Genomic DNA, 24,872 nt, shown 5'->3' with positions numbered 1-24,872 from the left:
ACATTCTCAGGTCTCCCTGTTAATAATATCCTGATTCTCTTTTTCTCCCCCCCCCCTCTCTCTCTCTCTATTGTTGAAAAATTGCTGCTCGACGCAAGAAAATTAAAAATACTCTTTAGCTTATACATATATATTCCTAGTCAGTTCGTTCTACGAGATAATTAACGGAACGATGATGGAACTACAATCGAGGACGCAGCATGAATAGCCGTTTGTTTCAGCCGCTACAATAACCGCACGCATACGGCGGTTTACTTCATTCTATTATTTTATACGCGTGCATTATGTTTAAAGTCAAAAGAAACGGCTTTTACTACGAAAACTTTTATCGCGCAAAAATTTTTATTCCAGTCGGTCGAACTTGCCGAGATAAAAGGAGCTTGCGTACATTCGCGTAAAATAAAAATCGCCCCTAGCAATGTGAGGTGGATCGCAGGCGGATTAAAGACATCCGTGGTGCCACCTTTGAGCAGCTTTACGAAACGCGATGCGACGTTGAGTTACCGACGTACCGACCGCTGTAATACTTTACAATTTTTCTAATTTAGTCAGAAAAAAAATATCCGATGATTTTCAAAACGCAATTGACGCGACATCGGCAATTTATTAATTAAAAATATCGTACTAAATTCGCAATCTGGCGGGAATTTCGCTCCAAGTTTCGCTCGTCGAGAAGAAGTTTCCTCGATCCGCCGGCCAGATGGCAGCAGCGACCGCGGCGTTGCACAATATGGCCGCCCTAGTATTGGCATCGCCATGGCAATTCTCTTGGCAGCTTCCTAACTGTCGCCTTTTTTATACATTTTACACGAGTTTTTCTAATATCAGCGCCTAGAACATAGATATAGTGTGTGCGTGCGTGTGCTATGATGTAACTACGGCGCGCGAAGACCGCCGTAAGATCGTCGTTGAACGCATAGAACGCGGTGAGTGTTTTCCTCCGTATTCTCGTTACGCTGTTCGAGCAGGCTGCGAACGTCTCGCACTGTCGTCTCGTCCCGATGGTTTGTTGACGAGTTTCGTGCGAGTCGCGGGGATCGATCCTACGGGGCGAGCACGTGATACCAAACAACGAGTGGCGACTGTTCGCGGGTGCGATCGCGTGCTCGTCCCGAGATCCGTCACTCGTTCTATAACCTCCTTTCCATGTCTCGTACAATTTTTCTACTCTGCCCTCCTCCCATTTCGATTATACACGGTCGACCTCCTCGTCGGCATGCATTTACTCGTCTCGTCGATCCGAAAAAATTCCGCGAATTAACAGCGTTCCTCCGACATCCTGCCACGAGGCTGCGCCGGTAAACAATCGAGGGATTGTTTACCGATTCCTCGGAAGCCAATGACACTTGCGTGCGCAATCATTGACGCGTCGCGCATTGGTTTCTTTCAACGAGCAGACGACAATTTCCTAGTCTACGTAAAAGTGTGCGTTGTGTGTTAAATTTACAGGCAGAGAAGTATTAATTATTAAATTTACATTAAAAATATTTAATGTATATTAATCGTGAATATAAACAAACAAATAAAAGCGCGATATATAGAATTGCCACTGAAATTTGTTAGGCAAATTAAATCCGCATTTATATTTATTCAACTCATAAGCAAGTTATACAAAATCAATATGGTAGAAAAGATTGAAATATATAAATTAATTCTATTTGTTATCGAGAATAATGAAATATGTATATATTTATGTAAACTGTATTCGGACACTTCGCCGGCGCCGGCGAATAAACGAACGTCGCCATGGCAACCCGCCCGTCCACGAGTATTTCGCGTGTTGTGACAGCCGGTCGGAAGTGTGGAATAAGCGCGAGATCGAATATCGCACGATTGTTCCTCGGTTCGCACGTTTTTGTCCTCCTCCCTCCCCCCCACATTGTCGTTATCGCGCCGGCAAATGGATTCTTTGTCCTCCGCGTCTTGAAATTGTCTTGGATCGTCACGGCGTAGCTCCGAATACGTCGCCAATCATCGGTATTTTTAAGCGTATTAGATACACGTGGTTAACAGTAGGATGCGAAGTATTCCTCGAGACACGGAGGAACGTATTGATTTTTCTGCTGAAATTAACGTGTCTCCGTGATGTTTGCTTTCAGGGCGGACCTAGCCACGTTCCGAGTCTCTGAAAAGCGACACAGGTGCGTACCGACAGTGGCATCCCGTGGAGGGATGTACGAAGTTTCCGTGCAGTAGCGACCGACGTAGCACGTATGTTTATTATCGTTACGTTCTTCATTTATCTTTCGTTTATTATTTCGCTGACCACACATATATGCAATGAAAAACGATCCTTGACATTTGTTCATTGTCCTTTTGATCTTATTTGATTACAAACTTTGATTGTAGCATGTTGAAATTGAGCTATTTCTAGAATTGAGTTTTGATCTTCTTAATAAGTAGAGACATTGTCTTTAAAGTTTTGTTTTTAACAAAGTAAGACTATAATATATATATATGTATATAGTTTATTATAATAATATTATAGTAGATACTTTAAGTCAATCTTCAAAATTTACATTACGATTGTTCATGAAATATTATAAAGTTAGCGGACATGCGCATCCGCGTATTCTTAAGTCTCTTTTATCATTAAAGATAATGTCATGGCAAGAATATAATTCATGTTTTTAATTAACTGCAGCTGATAAAAATACTAATAAAATATTATCAGTGTTTATATGTGAGGTCATTCCATAGCTATTGAATTTTCTTCTTTGTTCTACACACTCTTAATTTGTGCATATGTATATCTTATCGGTAATATTTTTGTTACCGTAAACGATTCGTTCATTTCTTCTGACGCTTACGTAAACATTTGTTTGGTTCTTGTTTACGTATTTCTTTCACTGTCATTTTTATTAAAAAACTTTTCATTACAATCAAAGTATTACCAGAAGGGAAGTAAGTTTATATATTATATTTATAACTATAAAAATATACAATATATGTTATACATATATAAATTTGAAATATAGATTTTTTTTAATACTTGCATGTATTTTTATTATCATTTTAATATATACATATATATAATGAATTATTTTATATTTTTTGCTTTTAATTATTATATTTAATTAAAGAACAAATTCAGTATGTTATACTTTCGTTATAAGACTGCAATAAGTATACTGTTAATAATAAATCATTTCTTTCTAATTTTTCTAATAGCTTATTTTTATCAATAGTTTTTCATCACCAATTTTATTCATGCATTTATATGTATGTTTTAATGATAAAAAATTCATGCATTCTCGAGCAGTACGATTTATCTATTACGAGTATATAGGGAAAAATTTTCCCCTGTCGCTTTATTATTTATCTTGAAATTTATGCAATAAAGCTGATCTGCGATATTTCCTAAATTTGATTTGGCGTAAACATATTGATTTATATTTACAAAAATGGACATATCGTTATATATAACCAAGAGGAATAATTTAACAAACACGCCAATGGAAATTTATCATTTTCCATTAACGGAAAATACAAACAAAGATAATTAAACTGGAGCAACTTTAAAAAAAAATGCTTCAATTTATTTTATCGATACATTTTTATTATGACGCTGGTAATTGTAAAAGCTATGTTATGCCACGATATGACATATGTATATGTATATATATAGGTATATAATAAAAGCATTACTATATGTATCATTTATGGAACAAATGAACGTTTATAAACGTCAGTTTTAATATTACTTTTAAATTTATTAGAATTATTTGTTACTCACAATTATTATATATAGCAATTTATATCGACATTTACCAATGATTACTGTTTTTTCACTCATATTTCTCGATGCAACTAAAGGTGCGTTCGGGAAGACGCTATTAACGCTATTTGTATTATCCTATCTTTATTGTTTATTAGACGTAAAAAGGCAGAATGTGATGACACAAATAGCGTTAATAGCGTCTTCCTGAACGTACCTTAAGTGTTTTGAAATAATATTTTACTTCGTTGCATAATACCCCCTTTCGCATAGCCATAGTTTACTCTTGTAACTGAAAAAACTACGTATTCTTGACAGTTTTATTGTGCGTAAAATAACAAAAAAATTTGTAATATAAATATTACCGACACATATCGTAGCATAACATCTTTTTTGGTAACTTATGAAGGTAAGTCTTTGTACCGACTGCAGCAGCAGTGTTCATATCGACTGTTCTAAACAGTCTGTTCTTACCCATGATTAGGTTTCTGCATTTATCGGCTTGTCTGTTTTACCATTCTGTATGTCGATAATATAATTTTTCCCGGTTGTTATCGACTGGTTTCCATTTGACGATGGCAGTTTTCTACATTAGAAGCAATCGCTATTATTGTAGAAAATCGTTATGTCCGCTTATTGATAAATTAATTTATCACTTTGCAATAATTAATCAAATGAAACATAATTAAAATTGTAACTAGTATATATCTTTACGAATTTAAAAAAAAATGAAAAGAAATATGTTCAAACAAATATGTTATAAATATGTTTAATGTATACGCGTTCTTAAATTTAGTCGGAAATTAATAAGCATCGTGTAATTGTGTGTATTTATTTTATTACACGTATATAATACTCTAAACTCTATCGTTTTGTTACCAGTAAAAAATTTACGAAGACAAAATACATCATGAAAGATGTTCACGGAGAAACACGTACTTTTGCACTGATTAATTACATTTTAAGCATTTTTATAATACGGGATAATTATTACTCGCAACACGATTGAAGTACAGTAGCCCGGCAATGTATGAAAGGAAAAGAAAAAGAACGAGTTCACGTAAAGCGAGGAATGATTCGTGGGTGGGTTTCTATGTTTGCGTACAAGCGAGTGTACTTCCAACTGCGCGCGCGTAGTGTGTGCGTGTGTCGTCGGGTATTATTTTTAATCACTCAATAGTTCACCCGAATGCCCGAGTATGAATCTCGAGGCAATGCGATTATCTCGTAATTGGATTATGTTTGACTTCCACCTGTTTTTATGCAGATATGTTGCGTTCGCTTCTTTTCACATCGCCGGTAGCGCCGAAGTGCTGATATCGTTTTTCCCTCTGCTTTTTTAATGCAGCAATTCACGCGTGCTAACTTAAGCGGCTCGACTTATAACATTACAATCTAATGGTGAATTACGCGAGAAAAAATAGATTATAAATTACGATGTTGTTTTTACATTATAATACATTGATCGATCTTTATATTTACAAATAATTTCTCCATTCTCTCTACAAGAAGAAGAGGAAGAAAAGAAAAGAAAAGTAGATAAAAAGAAATTTAAACTCTATGACAAATGTGCAAACTAGTCCTTGACTGTGAATTTATATTAACATCTTATCCTTTTAAATTGACCATGAATCATGAATTCCCCTGCCACGCGAGGGAGCATCTGGTCTCCGTGTTATATTGCGTCAAAGGGGCAAGAGATCTCACGAGGGTAGTAAACCATCAACGATAATCGATCATGCGACTCGGTAGCTCCATTCATGGCGTGTATAAAAGAGATAAGCATCATTGAACTTTCATCATCAATGCGCGTGACATATAGCCTTTTATGTCGAGATATCACTTGCTTTTTTACGGTTAGCGAATTAAATTAGTCCATTACCGTTCTCTTTATCAATCGTTGTATCGATAATCAGATAATCATTTCGTCAAGTTCGCGTTGAACGACCGTTTCTGGTCTTCATTTTCTTCTTGGTGAGACTTAATGATGTTCCTCGAGTTCTTATACTCTACGCTGCTGTCACGAAATATCTAGAAAAAGAGAAATTTTCTGTAGCTTCTACCCTTCTTTGCACAGGATTCGAAGAAACTGTAATAAAGATATTGGGATGCGGCAGTTTCCAACGCGTACGAGTTTTTCCAACTCGCGAGCGACATTAATGAAAAAGTGATTAATTTCAAGCGTAGGGTGGCAAACTCCCTCCACCGTTGGACTTCGACCGTGTTGCTGGGTGAACTGAACCGAGAGAGCGAGAGGAATCGCGACGGGCGGCAAGTAACTGACCGCAAAAGCGACGACGAGCTCTTTTATTTATTCCTGTTTTCTTTTACGCGGAGACCCCATTCGTTCATTAGACCCGACCATCTATGCAACACGTTCGCGCAGGCCGAAGTTGGTGCCGAGTTTTCCCTCGGACCGCATGGTACATCTTTCATCCTATCTTCTCGCCAACTCGAAATTCTCTGCCTCGGTCGTTCCTCTAAACTGTCTGTTGGTGGTTCGTAGTAATTTGAAAATGTGATCACATCTGGATTTTGTTGGACCGTTACTTCATTCTTAATAAAAGATTTATTTAGTTCGCGAAACGTTTTCAATGTACAGCACGATAAACTAAAATATTTGCATTAATAAAAAAAAATAAAATAAATAAACTTACGTGGAATATAAACAAATTATATTTTTTACGATTATTATCTTTTTTTGTTACCGCGAATGTGCGGATCATTTTTTTGTAAAAATATGATGCTTCACAGTCTCTAAGATTTTATCCATTTTATTATTTTAATATTTCGTTTTTCCTTTCTTATGTATGACTAATTCTCGTCTGAAACGCATCTTCGTGGTGGCTGCGTTGTAGAACTCCTCTGTTTCCACAGCCGGCGAGATTAGAAGCAACCGAGGCGGAAGCAAATCCGAGAACGCGTTTGATCTTAAACCGTCCCAACTATTTTTGATGCATGCCACTCGTCTCTCTCTCTCTCTCTCTCTCTCTCTCTCTCTCTCTCTCTCTCGAGAACGCAGCTCTTTCATTGATTAATACACCAGCAGGACGCCGGTACTTAAGCTTGAGGCTGTATGCATTTAATTACGTAATGTCAGACACACGGGTGTAGCTAAATAAACGCGCGGAACGCATGCAGAGATGCGTGAGGTAGGAGTTTGACGCAGGAAATGGGTGATAGTAGTGTAATGGTATTTATGATGGTGGTAGTAATAGTAAGCAACTGCACCTGCGAATCTTTCAGCGCTATGGTACTTTGGAAACATGCGAAACCGTACGAGCCGAATGTCGGTGTAACCAGTCCGGCCCGGGGCTAATGTTGCAGCAGCAATGCCAACCTTTACCCTCTCGCCCATTCGCATGTCTCCCTCCACGAACTCATCTTCTCTCTCTCTCTCTCTCTCTCTTCCCCGTTCCGCCTATCGGTCGCCCTGTATACTATCCCGTGCGCCGCTTGGCAGCTGCCTCTTCCTGCTGCTCCCGTGCTAATTAATTAAAGGACACCCGAGAGACGGCACGGTCGTAGCTGTGCCGAGAAAAAACATGTGCCAAAGTTGGCCCGTTTTTCAAGCGCCATAATGCCGCTTCACGCCATCCGATTGTTTTAATATCGATCGAAACGTTTCGTACACGGCGGGAATAATCTTCGGTACGTTGTGTCCCCTGTTGTATTTTGCTACGTCCATAAGTCTGGCGAATTACGACTATAAATTGCAATTACAGCAGTCCGACGCGGTAAAAGCGTTTAGCCCTTCTGTTAACCCAAGGGGGTAATAAAATTACCACCGAACGGGCTTTTCCCCGTATTTTAATGCTCAAATAATTTTCATTCTCGTCTTATACTCTCATTTAGCGATTGGAAGCGTTGTTTGTTCTGATGTAAACGACTGCGCGTTAGAAGGGAAGAAAATGCCATTTTGGCAAAACCGACCGACACGCGGTTTCATTACTGTCACTTAAGACTTAAGCCCAGCTTAAACTCCGCTCCAAGCGATCGTGGGATTTGCTGTGTTAAAGCTAAGCCACCAAGAAGCGCCGTGACGGTAAGGATATAGCAAAACAGACCGCCATTCGCACAGTAGAGTTTTCACAAAGTCGTTCAATTAACATTGTGTATACATAAATCCAATCATATAAAACTAGTAGATTACTTCGTTCTTTTAAATTTTACAATATGCCAGCTAGTTTCCTTTTCAATCATTTATACTGTTTTATATAAATAACGATCATTAATTGTTTTGCGGATTTTTATTGTATCCTTGTAAAAAAATATTGGATATTATTTTTTACGTTTGATATTCTTTTTACAAATATATGTTTTAAACAGTTTTATTATTAACAACGAACACAATAGTTTTTGAAGACTTGGAGATATATTCCTGCAGTTTTGTTTATTAATTTCTGGAGTAGAAGTTGAATTTAACTGTAAATACTACATAAAGCGTATGATTAATGAAAATTAGCCTCAATAGAAGTAATAATTATTTAGACTCTGTTAATGTGATGAATTTACTGCTTAGTATATATATGTATATGTATATGCGTGTGCAGACCTTTATAGCATGGAACATTTATATGAACGCACATCATACATCATATATATAATATGAGATTATGTCGTGCGAAAATAGAGACTATTCTATCATCCATGGATAATATTGAAATACTTGCAGATGTACATATATTACGATTTTTTTTTTAAATCAGCATTATCCATATAAACTGAAAGATGTATTTTTTAAATTTGTTAAAATTTGTTAATGAGCACAAAACGACTTAAATTTTTACGCTAAAACGAAGAAAGTGACCTTAATTTTTACGGTACGGTGCCTGCCAGTTAGATAATGCGCTAGTAAATAGAGTTAGAACGGTGGAAAGAATCTAGATAGCTACTTTGGCAAGTGGCGATGTTTCTATCTGTCTTACCGCCGATTTAACAGCCACTTTTTTTCATTTGCGCGTACTGCGCTCGGTAGAGAAACCACACATTCGCTGGTGCTCCATTCTTTAAACAGGAAAGTTAACTTCAAACGCTAATTGAAATTTGTAGAGTGTGCGAGTCTACTTGAACACGAAGCCAAAGCCAGAGTTTTACTTTTAGCATCGATATTTCACCGCTGTCTAGTTAGTAGTTTTTCGACTGGAGCAGGTCAGCAATTTTAATTCGAGCCAATCGAACGCGCGGAAAAAACCGATGTGGCACAACTTATTATTATTCTTGATCCAGCGTTTCATTGCGAAATAAAAGTCTTGGCTCGATTTTACTGAAGTTTAAACGTATCCGCGAACATTGGTTGAGATGGTAAATATTGATGAAACGTTGTAGTATCCTACCAATTCAATAGGCATCTGCCACGTAATGATCGGGGTGATATGCTTTAACGCAGGAGTTTCTCGTGGATGTGCAATGCGAATGCGAGACACGCGTACTCTATCGTATTCCCTCGTGTGAAAGTACAATCTAATTTATGTCGTGCTGTGCTCGCGCGTGTTTCGTACGGACATATACGATGCGTGATAAATGCACGAAAGTCATAGCTATCGTGATGTGCACAGCATTCCATTTATTTTTATTTCTGTTCCATTAAAAATTAACTTTGACTTCTAAAGAAATATTTGAAGAAATTATGTTATACACGAAAAGAACGATTTTTTTCATTGAAGTATTTAAAAATTTAACTATAGACCTCTGAAAGTAATTTTGTTGGACCAAAATAAATACGCGGAAACGTTAGATATGAGCAATGCTATAAAAAGTTTTGATATTCTAGCATGTTTGAGCCAATTTGAGTGTCCTACATAATTATTTTTATGGTCCAATAAAATTATTTTCAGACCTAGAGATCTACCTAAATTTGTAGATACTTCAGTTAAACTGTGTACCTTTCCGTGTACACAGAGAAAATGATTTCTTTGGATTTAATAAATTTTATTGTATCCAAATAAATTTGTTATTTGGAATGGTCCAAACAAACCAATTTTTAAATCAATAAGTGCGATTGTTTGAATTTGAAACAATGTATATCTTTGTCTTAAATACATTATTTGTTTGAACAGATAATGTCTATCTTCGGCACATTCGCGTGATCAAATTGTACTGCACAAACATAATTAGTATAGCATATAGTACTATTCGTTTAATTCTGTTATTAGACGTATAAGCCATTGTTTTTATAATTTCGGCCAAAAAATATAATGGTTGTTCTAAGAAGGCAATTATTATTTGCATGGACCTCTATCATAACCTCTACCATAATCTCTATCAACATATTTTGCCATTATCAAATAAATAATTTGTTTCATTGTTTGTATTCATTGTAACCAAATAATTTATTTGATTGAAAGATATTACTTCAAATAATAATGTTATTTCTGTCAAACAATAGATGTTTCTTGAATGAAACAACAAAATTTTTATTCAAACAAATAATATTTCGTACAAGTATATGTTGTTTCAATAAAACAAATTTTAGTCAAATAAATAGGAATACTATAATTCAAAGAAACCTTTTTAGGGTAAAATAAAATATAGAGTGAATAAAAAGTCTATCATCGATATGTTTTATTGACTCGTGTCGTATACTGGCGAAAGATTTGAAGTCCGAAAATCTAAAAATAATCTCAGTTTAATATTTTGTTCATGCAAATTTTAATTATGTTTATAGACTGTATAAGTTACGGCATAGAATTCTTATAATTGATTTTAATTTGTGTAAAGACGTTGCTTGCGAAGATTAAAGATTAGTACGTGGAAAGTAAACTTTTTTTACGTATGCTCGTGAGGTATCTGAATTATCGATTTATCATCCTTCCTCATCCGTTGATACTTTTGGTCTATGTTTTCTAGTCGTATATTACCTAGATCTAGATATTTATCTGGTATCGCTTTAAAATGAAACAAAAGGAAGAATTAAGGAGAGACAAGTAAATGATGGTTTTACGATATCGTAATACTCGAGATTAATGTAATACATGATCTTGCATATAAGTGCATCATTTTAAAAGAAATTCTGTTGAACTATTTTATCGTTTTAGTTTCCATTATTACTAGAAATTCAAAACTGCTCTGAAGTAGTAGGAAATCCAACTCGAGAGAGAAAAAATCTATTATAATAAAAAAACCTAATTATGAGAAAAAAATCTCCTTTGAAAAAATCTGACTTCATCAAGTAACAAAGCGAGATTATTCCTTTGAAATCTTGTAATGATAAAAGAGTCACTTTTCCGTAACAAACTGTTAAACGATTATGCTCATGAAATGGACGCTACTGACGGATCGATAAACGAGCAACTAAATGTCAACGGCGATTCGGATGTTGAAGCGACATACGATTCATAAATGTTGTAGTCGCATAGGGAACGCGCGAAGGGTTAATCCGAGGGTCCACTCATATAATGGTATTAATGTCGTGCCAATGCTCATAGTAGAACAGCCAGGTAGAACCATGTAATCATCGACATGCGAGAATTCGTCCTGTTATCGTCGACGATAAGGACTACAATCGCGACCAGTTGACCAGGTCGACAACTCGCTAGTTTCCATTCGCGAGCTAACAAAACAGAGCGCATGTTGCAATTGAAATTATTTGAATCGTCGAACTACTCCGCTTTCCTCACGGGAAATTCCCGAAACCCGGTTACTTGCGTTGGTATGGAATTTGGTTTGGGACGGCCTTAATTCACTGCGTAAAATTGCCGGCTCTCGGCCGTAATGGAACGTAGAGAGGGATACTCGGACACGTAAAAGTAGGGTTGATTTTATTTCCACGGCAACCCCACGATCAATTGATTCGATTGTTCGAAAGTCCAGTTCTCGTAACGCTCTTTCCTAGGATAGTATTCCCGATTGATCTCGACCATTATAGAATTAGGATACGAGAAACGATTGTATCGCGATGAAAAATCGCACTTTATTATGTTTGTCTTATAGAAAAAAATCTGAAACAAATTTCCGACAACAAAGAAAACGTAATATAACCGAATAAATTTAACAACGTATCTTTTATAATCTCATATATTATTTTATTTACAAATAAATTTGTAGAGCTGTGGATCGCGTCGATTTAAATGGAATTTTGTAATTTTCAATATTAATAAATACATAATCGGCTTTAAATTCGAATTCATATACAGTATACATTGTTTTTATCCGAACGCGATTAGTGTTGCACGAATCTTTCTAAACGCTGATTGTTACTGAAACACGTAACGCGCGCGTGTTTGTATTTTATTTATATATCCATAGCTACATACGTATTCTGGATGGGTAAGCTTCTAGTCGCTGAATTTCAAGGCACGCTCTGAAACGTACCCAGCACACGTATGAAAGTGCAATAAAGAAAAGTGGCGTTCGTGCTCAGCCCGAATGCGCCGAGCCGCGCTGCGGCGCGCACTCGTTCTCAAAGAATTTATTTTCGATCATGGTGGCCATTGCTGATTAGCGCGACAATGGCAGCTTTGTTCTACGATTAACGACGTTTTCTCCAATTCCACCCATTTCGTGTACCCTTCCCAGTTCCCGATAATCGTACACTCGAATCCGGATAAGATTTAAAGAGCCATTCTCGGGAACTTACGATGGCTCTTAACTATATGTAACGGTTTTCATTAAATTTTAAACCGTAGTATCTACGGGAGACGTGTGCGATACTTGTTGTTACAAGATTCAGCTATTTACGATTGCCATTTCCAGCATAAAACGTAACGATGTATTGCGTTGTCTTAAAGCCTGGCGAAGAACCGCCTTGCTTTTTTTTATCGTCACGAATAAGAGCGTCCACTTTCATCGATGTACTTGCTTTCGCGAAACGATGTATTACGCATTGTGAGATTATCTACTTGTTTAAATCTCTAGAAGCGATAGGAAAGAAAGAGCCAGATTGTAGCTATGATAGAATTTTCTTCAATGTTCTTTGAGGCAAAGAAGGACACGAAGCTTATTTAAAAAGAGAGTGTAGCCTCTCGTTTTCAGGGAGATATCTAGATAAAGCTAGTTTTTTACGTACTTAGATTCTCGAGCAGGTGCTCGAGATCATTGATAGGGAATCGTTTATATCCTCCTCGAGTAGAACAGAGTACTTAAGACGAAGCTGACGACTACTTTTGACCCTTTATCCCCACAATTACAGCCGCTCGATGCCTCAATACCTTTGCGTGATATACTCTCTGAATAATGAAGGTGGCCGGGCGAGATTTTTCCTGAAAGAATGCTGGTTGCTTTTCTAGTTTCTTTGCCGGAAAACGTTGAAACGGAACGTGGAATTACATAGTGAAAACTGCCGACGATTCCACAGATATCTCGAAACAAGGAATGCGATTGTTCTCAACGTCGTTCGCGGGCGCCAATATCTATCGTTATTGTGGCTCGTGCAGTATTTTACGGAGTAATGAAAATATTTCCTCTCTAGATGCGATTAACCGTTGCACATTTTTCTCACTATTTTAACTCAACAAATTGCTTCAACTAAATGCCGATAACTTTCGCGTAGCTGCGCACAGGCAAGGGGATGTGTCGGGCACGCTATTGCGCGCATTAATCGTACGAGAACTTCGTTATTTAGATCGTTATTTATTGTTCTTTTTATTCTTTTCGAAAGGTCGAGGGGAACGAGAAAATTGTTACGGCGTAAAGTTTCATGGGACGAACCTCCGGCGCATTTATTTCGCGTAGCGATGATCGATGCGCTCAATATAAACGAGGTAATGACAAAGTATTTATCACGGGAAGCGAGTGAACCGTATCGCGTTCTCATGAACACCAGCGTGAGATGGTTTTGGTTGTATTTTGATAAGCTTGATGATAACCAAGCGGATTCGCGCACGTATATGTAATTACGCTGCGGCCGGTTATGTGCGCTCCTTATGTGCCACGTACACCCGCAATATAAGCGTACGCGTGTCTACGCCGATATTGGTTTCACCTTAAACTGTACCTTCAAAGTGTTCGGAAATTTAATCAGGAAGATTGCCTTTGCGTAGATACGATAACGCGGCACCTCTGTGAGCCTCCTTTCTTGAACGGCAAAACACTGGCACCAGATTCTCATAAAGTCTCATTTTGTCCGCTTGTTTTTGTGATTAAATATAGATACTGCACGTTAACGAGATCTAATTACGCGCGCGACGATTTGCAGCAATTGCTAACATCTTTGAGAAAGAATTTTGATTGGACAATTACGAATAATGATTTCATTGAAGAAATTTATTTATTTTTATATCTTTCGTTACATTTATTAAATCAATCGGAATCAATTAAAGGTATTTTTTAGCTGTAATGGAAAAGTATTTATTGCAAATATTAAGTTTCGATTTTAACAATTTTATCAATCCTCAAATTATAATCCAAGCAAAGTCGTATTAAATTTAATAAGAATAAAACTGATATTACTGCACAGTATCATTGATCATCTGGAATCTATATTGAAACTCTAGACTGTTTTAAATTGTTTAAAGGAATCATTAGTATTAAATAATCATCAGTATAAAATAATTATACGATAATATTGATCATTCAAGGGTTTAAAATACCTATTGTTATTCTGAAGCTTATTTTTATTTCAAAGTAATTTTTATTTCAAAGCTCTTTTTTATTATTACTTATGACTTAACTACTACAGACTGCTGATATTCCTGTTAAGAAAAAAAGATTCTAAATGGAAAAACATAATCTGTAAATGGAAGGCATTGCGGTCAATTTAAATCTTGTTATTTACTTTCTGTCGTGAAATTTATATAGAGTTTTGTGACTTAATAAATTTTATTATATTTTACTTAAATTTAATTTAATTTTTAAATTTAAATTTTGTACATCAATTAATATCCAATTTTTTCACAATTATGTCAAAGGAAATTTTCACGGGGAAAGAAGCTCGACTGAAATTCTTCAAAAACACCCACGAGGTCTATCCGACGTTCTATCGCGCGGTTTCTCCCGAGATATTTCTCGCGGTCGATTCAGCGATAAAGCGCCTGTCGGAAGGAGAGCGAAGCCGCGTCGAAGGCGGGTGTTGATTGGCCGCCAATCGCAAAGCGCAGCGGAAAACCTCGAAGCTCGCAGGTTGGTACGCGGTCGGAGACTAGTCGTGGATTAAAGGCTTTTCTTTCGAATTTCACGTCAGTCAGCTTCGCGCCCGGGATAATCCCGGGAGCTGTATTCGCGGCGCGTATATAAAATAAAGATCCGCCATGTCTGTCGGGCTGCGTTCCGCTTAATAACGCTTAATAAACGGCGACCGATCCGACATGACGCGCTTTCTCTCTTCGGTTTTCTCTCGCCCCCTTTCTTTGCGGAACTTTCTGTCTCTCATCTTTTCTCTCTCTCTCTCTCTTTCTTCAGAAGCCTTTATACGCCAATGAAACGGATTACACTCTTTTACGCGCGTTTGGCACGTGGGACAGGGGTTGAATGCGGAGACCGACAGACTCGCATGAAAAACGAGAGAAAACAAGTTCTGCTACGGGGGAATCGTTGGAAAAGAGCGTGGTTGCCGCACGGTTTAATGGAGACCTGGGAACAAATGTTGGAATGGGGAATGCATATGGGAGTTACGAGTGTTACGTCTCTATTATATAAACACATTTGCAAATTGTATTGTTTATTTTTAGTTAAGTCTGATTTGACATTCGGGGAAGATGATTTTAACTTACTTCCGCACGGAGAGAATTTTTTCTTAGAATATCCTGAAAATATGACAGTCGTGGGACAATATTGTATTTCGAAGAATTTTAATGTAAATCTCTCTCATTCATTAATAAAACTACAATGAAGTATAAAATAAGTTTGATCAATTTAGTGCATGGTAAAAATCTTTAAAATATTGTATTGTACCACAACTACCATATTTTCAGGGTAAATTTTAAAAGAAAATTCTCTCCGTGCGCAAATGAACAGAGTAGAAACGAAATACCGTACACAATCGTGACAGGTTATAATTAATTAAATTGTAATTATATTTAGAAGTTCAATATTTAAAAATATATCGGGATTGATTTGCACGTAATTGCCTTCCGTAAGTTTCAGCTTTCAAAGTTTACGAGGAGATTTTTTTTCTTGCCTGCGTGATCGAGAATAGCAACTTGGAGTCGTTTACCTCGATGGAATTAATTACCAATTATTTGATAATTAATTAACATAACAAAAAACCAGTTAATATCGAAAAAGTATTTGGTTTTCGATACGTGATGGAAAAAGAATTCTGTATTCGCCATTCTACTGTATTTTACTATATTTCTATTTTTAACTGCTAAAAATTATGATGACGTTGTTTCCGTTATAAATGGCAAATCGCCATTGCGAACATGCCGAATGGAACATATTTGTTTCACGTTTTAATAAAAATTCGCGAAAAATGATTCCGGATTTTATTCGAATAATGTAAATGTGGCGTTTAATGCAAATATGAGATGAGAATCATCAATATTTAACGTTTAATATATGATACTATTTGGATCCGTAAATTTTTTGTTATGTCTAAAGCGAGAATTTAATATGTACAAATTTTCTCTGATAAATAACGATGACGAAAATAAACAATGAAGCTTCTCGATCGCTTTCTCTTCATTTTTATCATGCTCGATTTTTTGTCCGCATATTTGTTCGCTACTCTAGTCGTTATGTCGATGGAAGTGCTATCGGGCGTAACCGTCTATCGATCAACACGAGAGCTTCACCCTCCTTCGACAAACTCAGACGCGACTTTTGACAACTTTAATCCCTCACCCTTTCACGTCCTGGTGAAGCGCAAGCGAAATCCTTGGATCAAAACGGTGGAGTTACTCAGCCACCAGCCCCTTTCCTTTCCTTGGAACATGAAGGTATTCCTCGCCAAACCAAACTACGCGATGGTCCGTGTTGAACTAAACCGCAAGCCGTCGGCCAATTATACGGGACCCTAATAATTTAACCACGTGTCGTTGGCCTGCCTAGATTTGGCCATGATAACACTCTGTATGCGGGGTCGTTGTATGCAGCCAAACCGTCAACTACATGAGGGGGGTTAACTCGCGCCCACCGATCCCCGTAGGGATATTTTATGGTAACGTTATGGCTTACTAATAACAGGTTACCGTCATATTTTAGAGCTGTTAATCACACAAGTCGGGGTACCGTCGCATGAAACCAACGGACACGTAACATCGGTTTGACATCAAACATCACGCATACGAAGAAATATAATTGGACACTTTCTACGGTCATCAGAGCTTTTGCCTGACGTCTATTTGATTTTCAATTTATAAATCCGTTGCGTTGGAAAATTGTATTGTGTTGCAAAAATTTGAATAATACGCTATTGACAAAAGTAGATTTGAGATATTCATATTTAATGGCACTATTTTTCTGATATTCTAGTAGTATATCTATATTGTACACCATTCGTAAAACAATTTTTAATTTAAAAGCGAGTTTGAAAAAATTTGCTGTATAAATCGCATCTATATGGAATGATTTTGCTGAAATATTTAAAAATTTAGATACAGATCTGAAAATGGTTTTGTTGGGCCATCAAAATATTATGAGAATGTTCAAACTGGTTACTAGAATGTCAAAACTTTTTACAACATTGTTCATCATACTAGAAATTCTTACATAATTATTTTGATGATTCGACAAAATTATTTTTAGATCTGTATCTAATCAAATTTTTACATATTTCAACAAAATCGTTCCTTGTATGACATGATTTGAAACTGAAATGTATTTATTTTCGTTAAGTTTTATGAAAAGATGCACTTTCTCCGAGTACGCCAATTTATTCACGACGTACTTGCATAGAGTGCCTCTATCGACTTCGTCGAGGAGATTTACAAGTAAGCACCTAATATTTGTCTCTGAAGTTCGTCTTAACGCTTCCATACAATACTATTAGCCGTCTCATTCAGTTGTCCCCGTCCCGGGAGTCGCGATTATTGGATCAGTAAGTTTTATTGCTTCCTAAACAATTCTCGGGACGCTTAACGAACCAATAAACGTTATGGGTCTGATAACTGTCTCGTACAGTGCCTCGGCATTAGCGGCGTTACGCGCGTTAACGGGTAAAGCAAAGTTTCGTCGTACTTTGTAAAGCGCGTCGGCAAACTTTTTCTCCCTTGCGGCTTAACACCTCACGGATTTGTCGTCGTGCTCGTTGTTATTACAGCGTGCAGCCGATATGTGCCGTTATGGAGCGCTTTCCAACTAATGTTTAAGATACAGGAGAACTCTCCGCTACACTGAAACTTTCTAACTGCATTAACTCAACCGTACGTGCGTCCCATTCCTTGGCAGATCGTACTTGTAACCTCCTATTTCGTCCCGGATTGATTACGGTTCTAACGCAGCGATTGCATTAATGACGAACTTTAATGGCTCGCAGACCGAAAACGTAGCGGCGTGTTTGTCCTTTGATTTCATTTACGGTATACGAGAAACGCGCCGACGAGTTCTCTTTGCACTTCCTTTCATCTCTACGAGCTCTTTGATTAATATATATTTGAAGTCAATCTTTCTCCTCGAATTTTGATTGGATGTCAGTTTTATTCATGACTTTTTAACATCTCAACTTTTAAATATTATTGCTACTAATTCAAAGATTAAAACCTTTTTAAGTAAAAAATCTATTTAATCCGCAGTTAAATGAGAAATGAGATTCTTATATTTATGACCTCTCAAATGTAAGTTATAATCATTTTTAAATTTTTATACATTTGCAATTTAAAAATCGTTTTCGCTTAGATATTTATGTTAAAAAGAAATTTATTCCGAAATTTTTGTTCGTGTGTAAAGAAAGTCTTGGGGAACTTGGGACATCGTAGAGATCGATGCCGTGACATTTTTAGAAGGTAATGTTGGTGAAGTGCTGCAAAACGATCTTCCAATAATTTTTCCTTCCAAAGTTACGTGGCTGGCTTAGATATTAAAAAGTACCCGCCTTTATCGTTGAACTCCTGTCTCCTTCGACTTCATCGATCATCGATTATGATGTGAGTATTCGTGATGGAACTTCATCTCGAGCCGTTTCCATCAGGGGAGTTAAGAGGTCATGGCGGAGAATAGGATGGAGAACACACTTCCATTGTATTTGTCCTCTGTTCTCCTCTAACTGTCTTTAATCCTCATTTTCTCACCTTTTTTGACTTGCCTTTATCGAAGAGCATTTCTACTTCCATTCTTGACTCGGTTGTCATTTATTTCGTTTTAACTCGCACGCGCTGCGCCGCGGTTTTCCACGGGATTCCTGCCACAGGAGCGCAGACAAAAAATATCTGGTAATTTTTTTTTACGGCCGACGATGAATTTTTTGACGCTTCAATTTCCTTTCTCCTGTTTTGTTTTGTTTTGTTTGTTTTTTGTGTTCCTTTTTTTTGCACAATTTGACTGAGCGTGTCGCGTGACACAAGGTCATGATGGAACTATTTCATCGATTTGTATTGAAAAATCTACCGATACTTAATTGACACGATCTGTATATAAATGCCAATAGTTTTGAAAACACGTGCGCGCTGTATGGTCGTACGTGGAATGTTGGTTCGACGTGGCAGTCAGTGGTGCGAGTAAATACTTACATTCCTTTCGTTCCGCAGTCTATAGGATAACAATACACCGGGGAACTGTTTTACGGCATTGTAAGTAGACTCGCGCGGCATCCTGTAACTATACATTTCCATACTCTATCTGACCGCCAGCCCACCCTCCTTACCCGCAAATACACCTGGCTCCGGTACCGTAGGGTCCTCGTGCGGCTTTATATTTTGCTCTCTTCACGCGTGACGTCATCACCAAAATACGTGAGCGGCGTTGGAAATTGTGGGGCAACACGTAGAGAACCGTGGTGACGAGCGTGGCATCAACGAACGCAGTGGGAACTACCCTTAACTCATGAAAAGATCTCATTTCGAATAGAACAGCCTGATCTCCTTTCTCAAAGTATAGTCGCTATTCTTACGTATAGGTTTAGATCGTGGAGAAAAATGAATATTTACTCGTCCCTCACCCCAATCTCTTTCTCTCTCTCTCTCTCTCTCTCTCTCTCTCTCTCTTTCAAACAATATAAAACTCGCAAATTTTAAAATCAGTAACAAGTAAACGACAAATATCAGTCACGGCAATTAATGTGCAGAAATGAATTAATATATATTAGAAAAAAATTATAAATGTAATTATACGTTTTGTGCCTTTTTCTTCTTGATAAGTCCTACTGTCTCTGTTTTTCTCTCTCTTTCTCTCTCTCATTAATCTAATCTAATCTCTCTCTCATTTTCTTTCTGTCTCCCTCTATATCCTGTTTTATCGCGAATATTAACGTTCATCTTTGCTGATCGGATGTATGCACCTCGTTCGAGAGCAAAAAAGATTTTGTGCGGAGAAAAATTGCAAAAAGAATCAATCGAAACGCTAATGTGAAAAAATTGTGGCTCTATTGGAGAGAGTTCGATGGAATTTCAAGAAAGAAGAGGAAGGAGGCGGTATCAAGTTCGGCTCGTACATGTCTCATCTAGAATTCAACGCAATTCGATGGGAAAGAAAAAAAAGAATACGAAGAACTGGAGGAAAAAGGAAAACCGTAATAGGAGGAAGCGACGGAAACGAAGCCCGAGGGAAACGGATGGGTTTTAATATCGCGAGCTCGACGGTGCCCGACGGCGATAGTTATAACGACGGCGCACGCGGACTTGCTAAGCCTTACAGATTGTGGGTTCGAGACTCGACCAAGTAAATCATGGCGTCACACGGTGTGCCATCAGTTTGCGCTTTAGGATGTGCCAGAGCCCAGCTGCCAAGCTACCCTAGCGGATCATCCCCGTGGGATTAGCGATACTTCAATAAACTCTCCCGTACCTTCTCGACCCGGACGAGCCGCGCCGTGCGCGCGAGTTCGATCCGTTCTCTCTATCGCGCTTAGAGTTGTCTCTCTCTTTTTCTCTCTTCCTCCCATTTGCTTGATGCTGAAGTGAAGGTAGCACAAGTTCGTGAACGCGAGCGCGCGAACTGCATTTAAGCGCAATAGGATTTGGCGGGGTTAAACGATTACCCAACGGTAACCGTTTAAACAGCGGTTCGGCCAAACGAGCCGGTAGCTACTCCGCTATTCTTTGAGCTCGAGTTTCATATATCCGACGGTGATGGTGGAGATGGTGATGATGATACTGTTATACCATGGAAAATCTACAAAGAAGACGATTTTTCCGCGATATGTACAAAGGATACGTTCGCTATTAGCGCCATTTCCGCCGTTAATTAAAACTACCGGATCTGACCTAGTTACTGATATGCGCGTAACATTGGGACTCTCCGAGATCAGAGTCTGTCATTACTTATGTATGGAAAGAAGTAGCGGGAAAAAGAAAAATGGAGCGCGAGTCTCGAGCGGTAAAGGTCGTGAGTCTTGCAAATGAAACTAATATTCCCGCTGACAGGGTCGATAAAAGATGAGCGAGGGACGCGAGGAGGAGCCAAGAGGAAAACGGAAGAGAAAGGGAGTGAAGGAGGAAGAGAGAGATGAAGAGAGAGTGCTGCTTCTTCGGACTCGACGCTGAAACTCACGAAGGAGTTTAGGTTTTTATACAATAGATTTAACCTGATCCCCATGCTCGACCGTTCCGGCGAGGATGTGAGTGGAGAAAGAATATCTATTTCAGAGAGATATTCCCCCGACCCTTCGGGGTTACCCACTTGCCCGCTATCATCCCTGTACTCTTTCTTACACGCTGTCTCCTCTCCGTCTTGCAACTCCTCGTCCTTTTTCCGCCTCTCGTGGCTATTGTTCGTGCGCATAACCGCGAAGAAAGTATTTCTCGATACCGTCGGCGACACGATAGGGACCTACGGTTATTTCAATCACCATAAAAATAGTTCGTTCTATTTTTATAGTCGCATCCACGTGATATTCCGAGAATTTTTCTTCCTTTCCCTTTTTTTTTATATAGAAATTATTTCCCCCCGTGCACGTCGACTCGATGTTGCGTGACTCGCAGCTCCGAAATGCCGGAATCACGGTCTCGAATCTGAACGAGCATCCTCCGACTTGTCGCACGCGCGCTACTTTGCAAGATACATTCGTCTTAGGAGCTTAATTAAAATTTATATTTTCACAAGGCGGGTTTATTAAACAGCCGAGACGTTATCTCTCTTTCTTCTCGATGTTCCGCACCGTCGCACCCTTCCTGCATCGTTCGTTCCTCCACCCATCCACTATCCCGTTCTCCGCCATTCCTCGGCCCTACGTTTTCCGTTTGCGCTGCCTCACAAAGTCTAGGTAGGATTTAACATGACTGACGGACCGGGATCAACCAAATCAGCGTGCACGTATGTAGGTATACCGCGGATTAAATCCTCTGCAAAGTTAACCCGGTATACGGAAGAACGAGCAGCCGTTTTGTTCGTACCGGAGAATAATAACGAGTAGGTATACTTAGTACCGTGTTTTTGGTTATTAGTAGCCTTTCAGTATAATTATTCCATTCTAGAAATTCAGTAAAGAATATAACACCGCAGGCTCTTGGTGCCAAGTCTGCGAGACTGTACAGAGAGATTCCCAAATTTACCGAACTGCGTATAAAATTAGCACCCGCGATATATGGTCGGGAATACCAGAGATACCTAGTCAGAGCCACGTGGATATTTGTCTTGCAGACGGCGCAACCGGTGCAGTTTACATAGGTGTATAACATTAGCCGGTTTACAGGTATAAACACATATACATCCGCATTGCTTGGTTGAATCGCCACGTAGCCAACATTAACCTCGCGTAACGAATATCATAAATGATAACCGAGGTAGTGGCATAGTGCGTATTGTGGAAAATATCCTAAGATTTCACGGGACTGCATGTGTTCCGCGCGTGCATGCTCTCGCGCACATATTTCCGCATATGCAAACGAATCAATAGCAATCAGTATTTGCATTCTGAAGAGGGTGATTCCACTCTCGTGGAATGCAAATGACGCGGTAAAAGCATACGAACGGAAATTAGTACGTAAACTCGGTTTTTCTTTGAGGCATAAAAAAACCGATGAAGAGTTTCGCAATATCTATAAAAATTTATGTAAAGTATGAACAACGATTGAATAATTTAAAGAAACCTATTCTGTCTAATATATTATGCGTTCTTACACAGGAAAACGAAATACCTTCATGCACATCTTAATCATCCCCTTTAATTCAATAGATGGTTTCTCCAAAGACTTCTCCTTAATAAATTCGTCAGTTCATGCAGATACGGTATCTGTCCGCGAGACCTCGTCGCCACCGTCCTCTCTGTATGTTCACGGGCACTTGACGTTGCATTGTACGGTTGGTAAACACAAGGTAGTTATCAACACTGAGAGCTAAGTCTCGTTAACCGTTCCTAACAGGCGAATGCGAAGCATCCTGCCATTGGATTTGATGCTTCGCTCGGGAGACTACCTACGTGCTGTCACGTCTGGAGACATTTGCTAACCCGCACGATGCACCGTCAGATAACATGAACAAGAGGGGTTTGCGCCATATAGCACCAACATGGGGCGGAAGGACGTAGGGCGAGAGCGACCGAATGTTCTCAGAACACTCACTTGTCTATGTGTATGTACCGATCTTTCGTGCACCTGTATATATATATATATATGTGTGTGTGTGTGTGTGTGTGTGTGTGTGTGTGTGTGTATGTGTACATCCGGTTAGTCTCTCATGGCACGGCGTTACCCTGTTATTTACGTATGACATGTCTCATTATCAGGCGTTGCGCTGCGGCTTCGGAAAATTTCAACGTGCTTATGTACGTGAGAGAAGTGATCTAAAGAGAATTTTCCTATCTCGAAGGGAGACATTCGTTCACGGTGGAAGTAGGCTTCTCTTACGTCAGCACGTTCCTACCGTTTATCCTGAAAACTCAATGGATTCTCGCGTTCGTCGTAAAACATGATTAAATGTAAACACGTGCCGTCAGTTAGATATAAACACCTCGCGCATACAACTGGCGGAATACCGTAATATACCAATGAAGACGACGACGGCAGTGACAATGAGGATGTGTAATATGCACTAACATCCTCAACCACATATTCAACTGGATATATTTTGCCAGTAACAAGACCGTACTACGACGTGGTAATCAAGCACGCAACTGCACGCAATTTTCGTGCTCATTCCAGGATCGCGACAACAAATTTTATAGTTTCTCGTAACGAATGAGGCAATTCTTTTTTTCTTGCACTCCACCTGCGTTATCGCACTCTTTCCTACCCCGACGCTTCGACGTTTCTCCCAAACGCAGCACCGTGTAATTTATGGACGGATCGCCGAATCGATAGCCTGATAGAATCAACGTGGCATGGACGTTCGCTTTTCCGCGCGAGTGCGCGCATACCGTGCGGAGTTTCTTCGGACAATGGGATTTCTCCTATTTCTCGAGCGTGCACCGCAGAGTTTTTGAAAACGAAGTCATTTCGCCATCCGGAGTTTTGTATTTCGTACCGAAGATCGTCTTCCATTCGTTTGCACTCTATCCTCTGCATTTTAGCTTCTTTTCCGCGAGAAATGCTTTTTTTCATCATTTCGTAATTTTGTCGGATTGATCCTGCAATTTTTTTTGGGTTGACTAGACTTTCGTGGTATTGAATTATTTCCGCCGCGGTTCACAATCTATTATCTTTTACGGAATTTCTTTCGCGCTATCGGGTAGATTTCTGCCCTGATTTCTTCAGAATATTTATTTTATGTCGCAATGATATTTATTCGCGACTAATTTCCAAAAGCACGACTTTTTTCCTTTAATTTGTTGTCTATTTTTCGATGATTTGACAGAAGAAACGTACACTAGAAAAAGAGTCTGGTTACATTAATTAAAATTCTAATAGAAAAGCAAACAATTCAGAATTTTATAATTAAATCTATTATAATTTTATTTGAGGTAAAATCAGTTCAATTAACTAATTTTAATCGATATAATTACAATTGATTGATTCGTTTACTTTTAACTAGAATTTTCTTCAATTCATAATCAATTAAATGACCTCTTGACTATTTTAAAGCATCTCACGAACTTTCGCTCTATATTGAAATAATTTGCGCGATCCTAATTTCTACACAAGAAAAATATAATATACACTCATAGTTGCAATTATTGCATTCCATTTGGTTTTATGTTTATTTATTTACAATTTATCGACAATACGCTCAGATTTATTATTGTACTATA

General features: G+C 38.4%; 1 protein-coding gene across 1 annotated transcript in view; it reads left to right on the top strand.

The window, feature by feature from the left end:
- Window positions 1-751: 751 nt before the first annotated feature.
- Window positions 752-24,872, top strand: part of Lar (tyrosine-protein phosphatase Lar) — a 321,875-nt gene continuing 297,754 nt past the window's right edge. Inside the window, 2 exon segments of the mRNA XM_018454021.1 lie at window positions 752-926; window positions 2,100-2,211. The gene's annotated coding sequence lies outside the window, so the exon portion shown is untranslated.

Source organism: Mycetomoellerius zeteki, unplaced genomic scaffold (assembly GCF_001594055.1).
Source record: "Mycetomoellerius zeteki isolate Tzet28-1 unplaced genomic scaffold, Tzet1.0 scaffold421, whole genome shotgun sequence".
Lineage (NCBI taxonomy): Eukaryota > Metazoa > Arthropoda > Insecta > Hymenoptera > Formicidae > Mycetomoellerius > Mycetomoellerius zeteki.
The sequence above is the reverse complement of the archived record's forward strand: the minus strand, read 5'-3'. Positions and strand labels throughout refer to the sequence as shown.